Source organism: Eumetopias jubatus, unplaced genomic scaffold, assembly GCF_037043125.1.
Source record: "Eumetopias jubatus isolate StellerSeaLion01/CBP00866 unplaced genomic scaffold, mEumJub1_p1.0 scaffold_14, whole genome shotgun sequence".
NCBI classification, from domain to species: Eukaryota; Metazoa; Chordata; class Mammalia; order Carnivora; family Otariidae; genus Eumetopias; species Eumetopias jubatus.
Window position 1 is genome coordinate 67672133 of NW_028274820.1, and position 12636 is coordinate 67684768.

General features: G+C 42.3%; 1 protein-coding gene across 2 annotated transcripts in view; it reads right to left on the reverse strand.

Moving 5' to 3' along the window:
- The window catches only part of AOAH (acyloxyacyl hydrolase), a 166863-nt gene that overhangs the window by 65938 nt on the left and 88289 nt on the right, over positions 1-12636 (reverse strand). The gene's annotated exons all lie outside the window — the stretch shown is intronic.

Below are 12636 nucleotides of genomic sequence, written 5' to 3' on the forward strand. Positions count from 1 at the left end.
TTTTTCTTAATCTCTCTCTTTAAGGGACTTTGACATATATGAAGCATATGCCTCTCTATCATCAGAAACATCACAAAGATCAGCATCATTCATGAACTGGCTTCCATTCAGCTTCTGTGAAAGATGTGAAATGCATGGCAGCTTATACTCATCCCTCATTTGAAAGGGATGCTTCAGTAGATGGGTAAACTTTCCACTTTTTTAAATGTGCTGGGATTTTCTCCATATTTTAGTTTAGATATTCAGGAAATCAACTGTCTAAAGGGTAATAATAACCAAGCCCCCAGCAAAAATGCCTTCCCCGAGTTCAAAGCTATGCCCTCAGTCAATAAGACAGTGTCTCCTGACCTCCTTAGGAGTCTCAGGCACCTCTGAGAATCTAATTAGGGCTCCTTTACTCCCAAAGATGCACATATACTCTACGTGGCCTATGATTTCAAGGGGTTCACAGACCCCCTGCCTCTCTAGCACAGACTCCAGTTCAAGAACTCCTGACACAGAGTGTTGACAAAACCAGGATTCTTTTGAACCTCATTTCTATGGTTTATGCAAAATCACAGCAGAAAAATGTCAGCTATGTCTCCTTATTTTTCCTTTTATAAATACCTTCTGGAATCAACCTCTACTCTGGTCTAATTTCTAGAAAAAGCTTATCTAGACTGATGTGTTCAGAATAGGGTTGCCAAACTTAGCAGATAAAAATAGAGGATGCCCAGTTAAATTTGAGGTTCAATACACAAATTGTGGTGTATACATACAATGGAATACTATTCAGTGTTTAAGAAGAAGGAGATTCTGACCCATGCTACAACGTGGGTGAAACTTACGGGCATTATGCTAAGTGAAGTAAGCCAGTTTCACAAAAAAGATAAATACTATATGATTCCACGTATGTAAGGTATTTAGAGCTGTCAAACTCATAGAAACAGAAAGTAGAAAGGTGGTTGCCAGGGGCTGGGAGTGGATGTGGGGGAAGTGGGTGAGCACCCCATCCTTATTCTTGTCCCAAGTGTGATTTCCAGCACAAGGGAGGCTGGAAGTGGAAGAGAGGTGACTGGGAAGGATGGCTTCTTGGGATTGACTATGTTAACTAGCAACAACAATGGTGTATTATCACTAATAATTATCATAATTATGTATTAATTATATAATACTAATGTATAAATTATGATTTATCTCCATCAAAGGAGCAGAGACAAGGTCATGGAAAGGAGGCTCCTGATGAATCTTAAAGCACCATGCAGTCCCAGTGACTGGCACTTTGTCACCCCCTTAGCAGGAGGCATCCACCACTTTCTGCTCAAAACTCTGCCATTATTGTGAGTCAGATACTCTCTGTTTTGGTTTCTGCTTCTGCTGCCACCATAAATTAAACGTTTTCTCTGGTTGTTTTTTTGTTATGTTTTGTTTTATCTTATTTTTTCTCTAGGTCTTTCTGCTTTCAAAGTGTGTTTGGTGTAGGATTTGAGAATATTCAATTCTTCCAGTGAAGACAAGAAAAACAAACAGAATGGATGAAAATCGTAAGACGTGTTAAACGGAGATAGTGAATAAGGAAGTGGCTTGTGAGATGTAGACAGAATTCATGCGCTGTGTTAAGTAAGCTAGCAGCCTGTAGGACACGTTGGAAGTTAAAAGAAGGATACAACACTTCCGGATACCACTCTCTGTCCTTTTTCTCAGTCATCCGCATAATAACCACCCCAGATTTGGGGAACTGGCAGGGAACTAGCCTTCTGATTCTGGGCCGTCAGCTCTGCCTTTCCCAGGGAATTAGACAGGAACCCTGCCGGCACAGGGAGGCATGTCTGATGCTCTCTGCAGCCTGGAGCCATAACAGAGGGGGTGCCGGCAGAGTCAGAAAAAGCTTTACTTTAGAAATCCAGGAGCTCTGACTTCTGTGTCTGGCTCTACCAATACAGTGAAACTCCACAATCTGGATATGACACATGAGAAGTGGTTTCCATATCCCATCCAGCACCATTCTCAGTCAGAGGTGGCTGATAAAGTGTTTATCTTCCCAGCTGGGGAAGAACAGATGTGGAGGGAGGGGTAGGATAGGCGAGGAAATGGCCAGCAACCTCGTCTTGGGAAGTGGGGTCTCTCAATTCAGTCTCTGGATCCATCTGAAGAAATGGATCTCAAATACCTGGGAGACTCTGGGACTTCGTGCTGCTCCTCAAAAAAGCCCCAATCAGTCCTGGAATCATCCCCTCCAGGATTTAAGCTGGAGCAGATGGTAGCTGATGCTGAATCACAGCAGGGACCAGGGTGGGTCTGTATCCCGCAGTTGGAGCTCTGGAAGGCCCAGGAAGTTAGGTTGCATAGGTTTCTCCCAGTCACTCGATTAACCCTGAAATAATACAAATCTGTGTTTCCCCAGGTAAGTGCTTTAGACTTCACTTATGGCGTTATGGTGAAGTTTCACTCTTCCTAGCTGTGCAAAAGCAGAGAAGATGGAGCACATTTACCAATGTGTCAGTTTTGAGATCTCTGATGGCTGTCGAATATTACTCTATCTACTTCAACAGGAATGTTGGGAGGATCTAAGGACAGCAAGGAGAGCAGGTTGACAAGTAGAAGCCCTACACTATGTAAAGGATCATGCTTGGAAGGACCACCTAGAGTCCCTTGGCCAGTGGATTGTCCCAGGTTTAAGAGAACTGAAGTTTATTACCAGATAATAGAGAAGATTTGAGCAGACAAATAGAAGCCTTTACATACTTTTTCTTCCTTAGTAAATTTGGTAGATAAAAATGAGAAGTAATGGCCATTAATAGCAAAGGTTTTATAGACCCTAGCAAAAAGAGAATGTTTAAGTCATATCACATTAAACACTAAAAGCCTTATTCATGCAACATTATACCCAAGATAGTTCAGGCATTTAAGGCAGGGTAGATGCAAATTAAGATTTCCCTCATCAACTCCTGCTTATTCCTCTTGAGCATTTATGTTCTCAGGAAACTCATCTTAAATGTCCCTTAAATGTACATATGTGGAAAGACTTAATATTTACCAAGAAAAATTTCCCCAATTTGTAAAGAGCATCAGAAACTCAATGAGCACTAAGTCAACTACAGCTTCAGATTGCTTCAGATTGCTTCAGATTTTCTTCTGATTTTATCAATGATATAAAATATTTTTGTCATAATTGGCATGAATATACTATTTTTGTGTAATATTTTAACATTATTCTGTGTGTGTGTGTGTGTGTGTGTTGAGAAAGCCCATTGGTTCTCATTTTTAACGCATATTCAGTAAACATAATACTTTAGATTTGAGTATATTTTAAGCCCTAACTTCAACTTATATTTGGGCTTCTTATAACCATCTTCAGTGAGAGAAAGAGAGTAATGGTATCAATCACACATTCATCTTGTCGTGCCAATCTTCCAGCGATAAAGGGAATATTCTTGATGCTTTTATTTCACTGTTTCCATTTCAGCCCTCCCTATCCAGCAATGTTATGGACAACTTGCACAGTACATTCCCTTTTCCAACACTGTTAACTGGGTTAGATCTAAGTTGTTTATTTTCAAATAATAGAAAGTCACTTGGAAGAATCTGCAGCTAACTTCCTTTGGAAAAAGACATGAAAAATATTATCCTCAGTTAAATGAGTATTTTAACATTTATTTCCCAGGAACTAAACTCTCAAAGCAGACAGGTTTTGTTGTTTTACTCAAAGAAGAAAACGGCTCTTAGGTTGGTCTTTTGATAATGGAGAAAGAATCCCAAGGCCTGGGAACCAGAGGACGGCCATCTGTTTAGTTTGGGGACCGGTAGAGTCTACCAGCGCCGTTGGTCTGCCACTACTTCATCTGTCCTGCAGGTGGCGTAGATGAGGCTGTCCTCCTGCTTTCTGCCTTTCCATCCCCAAGGCTCACTATAGGACTTTCCACCTTCTGCTTGTCTCACAATCTCATCACCCCCACCTCTCCTCCTCCTATTGCCACTACTACCTTAGTGCCTTTCCTTATAGGAATACCAAGTCATGAAACTTTAAGGGCCCTCCTTGACCCTCACATTAACTTTCTTGCTCTGGTCCCATTCCTTTAGGCTTTGTTATGTGAATTAGTCCTGTAAGTGAATGTATATCCGCTCATGATGCTTGCATGTGCTATGTTTCCCAGATAACTTTTGCACTGTAGGCCAGAGTAGTGAAGGGAATGAATAATGAATTCCCCTTATGTGCCAGGCGCTGGGATGGGAAATTTATACACGCTGTTTAACTTCACCAAACATCTCTGTGAGGCAGGGATTTGTCTCTATCCTTCCTTTCTCTCTCCCTTCTGCAAACACTTTTTTTTCTTTAGTTTTATTTTTTTCCTTTAAATTTTTTATTGTTATGTTAATCACCATACAGTACATCATTAGTTTTGGATGTAGTGTTCCATGATTCATTGTTTGCGCATAACACCCAGTGCTCCACACAGAATGTGCTCTCTTTAATACCCATCACCAGGCTAACCCATCCCCCCACCCCCTCCCCTCTAGAACCCTCAGTTTGTTTTTCAGAGTCCATCGTCTCTCATGGTTCATCTCCCCCTCTGATTTCCCCCCTTCATTCTTCCCCTCCTGCTTTTTTTTTCTTCTTAACATATATTGCATTATTTGTTTCAGAGGTACAGGTCTGTGATTCAAGAGTCTTGTACAATTCACAGCACTCGCCATAGCACATACCCTCCCCGATGTCCATCACCCAACCCCCCATCCCTCCCAACCCCCCACCACTCCAGCAACCCTCAGTTTGTTTCCTGAGATTAAGAATTCCTCATATCAGTGAGGTCATATGATACATGTCTTTCTCTGATTGGCTTATTTCACTCAGCATAACACCCTCCAGTTCCATCCACGTCGTTGCAAATGGCAAGATCTCATTCCTTTTGATGGTTGCATAATATTGCATTGTGTATATATACCACACCTTCTTTATCCATTCATCTGTCGATGGACATCTTGGCTCTTTCCACAGTTTGGCTATTGTGGACATTGCTGTTATAAACATCGGGGTGCACGTACCCCTTCGGGTCCCTACATTTGTATCTTTGGGGTAAATATCCAGTAGTGCAATTGCTGGATTGTACGGTAGCTCTATTTTCAACTTTTTGAGGAACCTCCATACTGTTTTCCAGAGTGGCTGCACCAGCTTGCACTCCCACCAACAGTGTAGGAGGGTTCCCCTTTCTCTGCATCCCCGCGAACATCTGTGGTTTCCTGACTTGTTAATTTTAGCCATTCTGACTGGTGTGAGGTGGTATCTCATTGAGGTTTTGATGTGGATTTCCGTGATGCCGAGCGATGTTGAGCACTTTTTCATGTGTCTGTTGGCCATTTGGATGTCTTCTTTGGAAAAATGTCTGTTCATGTCTTCTGCCCATTTCTTGATTGGATTATTTGTTCTTTGGGTGTTGAGTTTGAGAAGTTCTTTATAGATTTTGGATACTAGCCCTTTATCTGATATGTCATTTGCAAATATTTTCTCCCATTCTGTCGGTTGTCTTTTGGTTTTGTGGACTGTTTCTTTTGCTGTGCAAAAGCTTTTTATCTTGATGAAGTCCCAGTAGTTCATTTTTGCCCTTGCTTCCCTTGCCTTTGGCAATGTTTCTAGGAAGAAGTTGCTGCGGCTGAGGTCGAAGAGGTTGCTGCCTGTGTTCCCCTTTAGGATGTTGATGGACTCCTGTCTCACGTCTAGGTCTTTCAACCATTTGGAGTCTATTTTTGTGTGTGGTGTAAGGAAATGGTCCAGTTTCATTCTTCTGCATGTGGCTGTCCAATTTTCCCAACACCATTTGTTGAAGAGACTGTCTTTATTCATTGGACATTCTTTCCTGCTTTGTCAAAGATGAGTTGGCCATAGAGTTGAGGGTCCATTTCTGGGCTCTCGATTCTGTTCCATTGATCGATGTGTCTGTTTTTGTGCCAGTACCATACTACCTTGATGATGACAGCTTTGTAATAGAGCTGGAAGTCCAGAATTGTGATGCCGCCAGCTTTGCTTTTCTTTTTCAACATTCCTCTGGCTATTCGGGGTCTTTTCTGGTTCCATACAAATTTTAGGATTATTTGTTCCATTTCTTTGAGAAAAGTGGATGGTATTTTGATGGGGATTGCATTGAATGTGTAGATTGCTCTAGGTAGCATTGACATCTTCACAATATTTGTTCTTCCAATCCATGAGCATGGAAGGTTTTTCCATTTCTTTGTGTCTTCCTCAATTTCTTTCATGAGTATTTTATAGTTTTTGAGTACAGATCCTTTGCCTCTTTGCTTAGATTTATTCCTAGGTATCTTATGGTTTTGGGTGCCATTGTAAATGGGATCAACTCCTTAATTTCTCTCTCTTCTGTCTTGTTGTTGGTTTATAGGAATGCCACTGATTTCTGTGCATTGATTTTATATCCTGCCACTTGACTGAACTCCTGTATGAGTTCTAGCAGTTTTGGGGTGGAGTCTTTTGGGTTTTCCACATAAAGTATCATATCATCCACAAAAGTGAGAGTTTGACTTCTTTGCCGATTTGGATGCCTTTGATTTCTTTTTGTTGTCTGATTGCTGTGGCTAGGACTTCTAATACTATGTTGAATAGCAGTGGTGATAGTGGACATCCCTGCCATGTTCCTGACCTTGGGGGGGAAAGCTCTCAGTTTTTCCCCATTGAGAATGATATTCGCTGTAGGTTTTTCATAGATGGTTTTTATGATATTGAGGTATGTACCCTCTATCCCTATACTCGGAAGAGTTTTGATCAAGAAAGGATGCTGTACGTTGTCAAATGCTTTTTCTGCATCTATTGAGAGGATCATATGATTCTTGTTCTTTCTTTTGTTAATGTATTGTATCACGTTGATTGATTTGCGGGTGTTGAACCAACCTTGCAGCCCAGGGATAAACCCCACTTGGTCGTGGTGACTAATCCTTTTAATGTACTGTTGGATCCTATTGGCTAGTATTTTGGTGAGAATTTTTGCATCCATGTTCATCAAGGATATTGGTCTGTAATTCTCCTTTTTGATGGGGTCTTTGTCTGGTTTGGGGACTAAGGTAATGGTGGCCTCATAAAACAAGTTTGGAAGTTTTCCTTCCATTTCTAGTTTTTGGAATAGTTTCAGAAGAATAGGTATTAATTCTTCTTTAAATGTTTGGTAGAATTCCCCTGGGAAGCCATCTGGCCCTGGGCTTTTGTTTCTTGGGAGATTTTTGATTAAACTGCTTCAATTTCCTTAGTGGTTATAGGTCTGTTCAGGTTTTCTATTTCTTCCTGGTTCAGTTGGTAGTTGATACATCTCTAGGAATGCATCCATTTCTTCCAGGTTATCTAGTTTGCTGGCATATAGCTGCTCATACTATGTTCTTACTATTAGATGTCGGGTGTTGACCTATTTTTATTGATTTTGAGAGGGGTTCTCTGTGCCTCCTGGATTTTGATGCCTCTTTCCTTCCACACATTAGGGAAGTTCTCTGTTATAATTTGCTCCAATATACCTTCTGCCCCTCTCTCTCTTTCTTCTTCTGGGATCCAATTATTCTAATGTTGTTTCGTCTTTATGGTATCACTTATCTCTCGAATTGTGCCCTTGTGATCCAGTAGTTGTTTAATCTCTCTTTTTCTCAGCTTCTTTATTTTCCATCATTTGGTCTTCTATATCGCTGATTCGCTCTTCTGCCTCATTTATCCTAGCAGTTAGTGCCCCCATTTTTGATTGCACCTCATGAATAGCCTTTTTGATTTCTACTTGGTTAGATTTTAGTTCTTTTATTTGTCCAGAAAGGGTTTCTCTAATAACTTCCATGCTTTTTCAAGCCCAGCTAGTATCTTTAAAATCATGATTCTGAACTCTAGGTCTGACATCATACTTATGTCCATATTGAGTAGGTTCCTGGCAGACGGTACTACCTCTTGTTCTTTTTGTTGAGGTGACTTTTCCGTCTTGTCATTTTGTCCAGAGAAGAATAGATGAATGAGAGAACAAAATCCTAACAGGGTAACGTCCCCAGAAAATATACTCTACAGAAATCAGAAAAGACCTGAAACCAGGAGAAAAGAAAGGGAAAGAAAGAAAAAAGAAAGAGAGAGAAAAAAAAGAAAAAGATAAAAACAAACAAAAACAGAACAAAACAAAAAAAAGAATATGATCGAATATGATCAGGCTGGTGCATAGATCAGTGCCACACACTAGATTTCGGGTGTATTTTGGTCTGTTAGGAGAAAGTGCCTCCCAAAATTTTAAAGAAAGAAAGACTTTATATATGTACAAAATAAGGGTTGATAGGATGACAGGATGGAATATGAATGTAAAGATGAAAATTATAAAAAATTTTATAAAAGGAATTGATAAGAAGTTGTTTGAAAAAAGAAAGGATTTAAAAAAAAAGAAAGAAAGAAAGAAAAGGGGGGGGAGAGAGTGTGATCAGGCAGGAGACTAGAACAAAGCCATACACTAGAGATTTAGGGTATATTTTGATCTGTTAGAAGAAACTGTATCTCAAAATTTAAAGAGAGAACAACTTATATATATATGCCAGAAATAAGGGTAACTACTATGAAGGGATAGAATATGACTCTAAAAATGAAACATAAAAATGTTTTTTTAAAAAAGGGATTGATCAGATGTTGGTTGAAAAAGGGAAAAAGAAAAATTAAAAAAAATTTAAAAATAAAAAAATTAACTTTGAAAGACTAAAGAATCATGTTAAAAAAGCCATGAATTCTATGTGCAGTATTCCCCTAGCGCTGGAGTTCTGCCATTCTCATTGACCGGTAAACTTGGTCTTGGCTGGCTGTTCTTGCTGATCTTCTGGGGCAGGGGCCTGTAGCCATGGTTCCCAAATGTCTTTGCAGGAGGCGTAATTGCCCCGCCCTTGCTGGTCCGGGCTAAGTAATCTGCTCGGGTTTGCTCTCGGGAGCTTTTGTTCCCTGCAAGCTTTCAGTACAGCTTTGGAGAACAAGAGTGAAAATGGCAGCCTCCCAATCTCTGCCCCGGAGAAGCCGAGAACTCGGGGCCCCGCTCCTCAGTGCGCCCCCAGAGAAAAGCAGTCAATCACTCCCGTCTCCCGGGTCTCCGGCCGCACTCCTGCTCACCCGGCCTGTGACCGAGCGTTTCTATCTCTGGCACCCGACGCCATGTGGCATCTCCAAACCCAGCAGATCCCTGTGGTGCGCTCCCGCGCCGCTCCTCCCGGGGGAGGAAGGGGAGTCTCCCCGGATCTGCCGCTTGTTGGGTCCCTGCTGGAGGAGCAGTGGCCCGACTGTCACGAATCACAGTTTATAGCAACCCCGAGCTGAGAGCCCACGCCTCGGCTCCGTCTCTGCAGCCGACTTCCCCGCTCTGATACCCGGGAGCTCTGTTGCACTCAGGCACCCCTGGTCTTTCTGTGACCCCGAGGGTCCTGAGACCACACTGTCCCATGAGGGTTCCACCCCCCACTTAGCCACTGCCGCGACGTCCCTCAGCAGAGCCGGCTTCTAAAAGTTCCGATTTTGTGCTCCGCGGCTCTATCACTTGCCAGAAGCGGCTGAGAGATGCCTCCTCCCCCGCCGTTTACCCTCCCGAATATCGCCTCGGATTCACTTCTCTGCACGTCCTACCTTCCAGTAAGTGGTCACTGTTCTGGTCAGAGAGTTGTTGCTATTCTTTTCTTCGATCTCCTGTTGAGTTCGTAGGTGTTCAGAATGGTTTGATCCCTTTCCAGCTGAATTCCTGAGACCAGATGAAATCCAGGTCTCCTACTCCTCCGCCATCTTGTTCCACCCCCTCTGCAAACACTTTTTGAGCAACTACCATGTATCAGATGCTGGACACTACCTCTCAAAAAAGGAATGAGTACCCAGGCCTCAACCTACTCAGACATACTGAAGAAGCCCCTTTTATGGTGGCACCTCCTGTCACTGGTTCTGGGTCACAGAGGAGTATTTTCTGGGCAGAAACTGGGCAGTGCGGGACGCAGGAAAACTATGGCAAACAGAGCCCAGAGGAAGTTTGGGTGACTTGCCAAGGTCACAGAGCTGGTAGTAGGGGGCTGGGATGTGAAGCCAGATTCTGGTGGGATTAGGAAGGGAGAGGCTTGGAGCAGGCCAGAGTTCTAAACATAGGCTTTCAGTAACCCATTTATATTTGGTCCTTGCTTTTCCCCTAAGCTGCCAAATCTCACGGAATCACAAACTTGGCTAAGCTGGGTCTACCAGTTGTGGAAATTAGGCTTCCTGGGTGTCTACTGAATGGATGGTATCTCGGATACTGCTTTGGGTGAAAATTCAGAAATCTACAGATAACTGAGGAGTGGCCGCCATCTTTTCCTCTCTGTTTCTCTTATATGGAAGCCATACATAACTTAGGAGTATAGAATGAATATTTTTGGGATATATACTGAAATGTGACCCTACACAGACACGTACATACACACCCCACTCACATATTCCCAGAGCCTGTTCTGTCCTCACATCTGCTGAGGAAAGGCAGCCACAGAGCACAATGCACACTGCTGATCTGGAGGTTTATCTTTCATTGCGGCCTGGCAGATGAAGATCTGGGAGAGTGGAGAAAGTGTATATCATCTGTTTTCTGCCTCTGCAGTCTCAGACTTAACTCAGCCAGGCAGCATCATTCACATAAGCTAATGTTTTGATATAGACAACTTCAAGAATGCAATTTAACTCCAAGTTTGATTCATCAACTTTAGAATCCCATATGCAGTGAAGTGAGTCTCCTATTGAGGTCCCTGTGGTCTTATAATTCATTAAACATACAGAGAGAGAGAGACAGAGAAGGAGAGAAGCACAGAGAGAGAGAGTCAGAGACAAGAGAGAGAGACAGAGAGAAACACATCAATGCCAGCCCATGCCAGGCACTCTGTTGACCATCATACCAGGCAGCCACAAGTTACTCCTTTGTGGAACTCACAGGCTAGAACATAAAGACTTCCCAGCTGGGTAACCTTTAACTCTTCTGTATCTCAGTTTCCTTGTCTGTACAATGGACTAATCATAGTACCTATCTCATCAGGTGGTTGAGAGGATTGGAAAGGACAATCCATTCATAGAGTTCAGAATTTTCAGTGTTCAATGAATGTTAGCTGTTAGCAGGATTGATAGGGAAGTCCAGAGTCATAGAAGGGACACCTATCCCACGCGTGGGGGCCAGGGAAGGAATCTTGAAAGAAACGTTATCCCATGTGAGTCCTGTGAGGTTACTAAGAGGGAGCCAGGCAAAGAGGGACAGGGGCAAAAAGAGTTAAAGTGTTGGCAATACCATATGCAAAATTCCAAGGCTGAATTCGTATTACTTACAAGGAAGACCAACAAAGTCTTCCTCAAACAAACCCAAACAGCCAGTATGCCAGTTATCTACTGCTCTCTCTGTTGTCATGACCAGTAACAATAACTGCTCAGCTCCTGGGATGAAGCCTATTGAAGGCACATTTAGACTTCAGCTAGCGCTAAGTAAGTAATTTTCAGGGGAAAGGTATAGCATTTCATCTTTGACCCTACGCCAGTCCAAAACCTTATGAGGCAGTGAAGAAATAGTCAAATAAACATTAAATATAAAGTAAATATAAAGAGGACAGAATGGCAGGCAACAATCTTTCATCATTTTGCCTGCATATAGCTCTTTTTATTTATCTATTTTTTCACCTTGTCAGTCCTTCTTAGTCTCTTTCTTTCCCCTTTTCTTTTATTTATTATTTAAGCTCTAACCCCATGATTTATTTATTCAGTGAATGAGTCGAGGGATGCATTTATCTAACTGCCCCATACCAAATGAAAATGCATCGTGCAGTTGGATTTCTTCCACAGAATTCAATTCCTTCCATCATTACTTCCAAACTGATTGAAGAACTGTACCCAAATTCATAAAACTGAGAAAATAAGAGTTTAAAGTGTCCCGCTGTTATGCAGAAATGATCACAACTCAATTCTTTCAAGGAGCCAGTGAAACAAATTTTTTAACAAACAGAAAAAATAACTCTTCTAAGGGCCAGGAACAGGCAATGAGGCATCCGTATCAAATTATAAAAGTCCCCCCTTCAGATACCTCCATTTGATTTTGTAAAGGTTTGGTCATTTCTGAAGCAACCAGGCTTCCATTTGTCTGGGATGGGGTAGTTCTCCCTTTTTGAGAGGTAACATCCAACATTAGACTCTAGAAGCCCAAAGTCCATAGCCAGGCTATAGAGGGGAGAACAGGAGAAGACATCATGGGGGCTCCTCACGACCAGGCCAGAACTGGGCTGTCACTCCCCACTATCTCACTCACAAAAAACAATCTCATTTGCTTCCTCTCCCCTCTTTCACCTTCTACCAAGAAGCTGTCACAAACCTTGCTGCTTCTAGCCTTCCAACGTGCACGTAGTATGGCCCTGGGTTACCACTACAGCTTTTGGCCAGTGTCCCTGCCTTCTCACTCTCCCCCTACCATCTTTAGCAGTGTATTCCAGAATCTTGTGGGGAGTTTCTTGAAGATATGGATCCTGTTTGGGCAGATTTGTGGTGGAGTCTTAGAATCCTTATTTTTAATACGTGCCCAAAATGGCTGCGATGATGGACCAGGTTTGGGAAATGCTGCTCTACGAGCTACTGTAGCTATTCAATATCCTCCTCCACACTGCACCACCCACTGCCCCAACCTCTTCTCACAC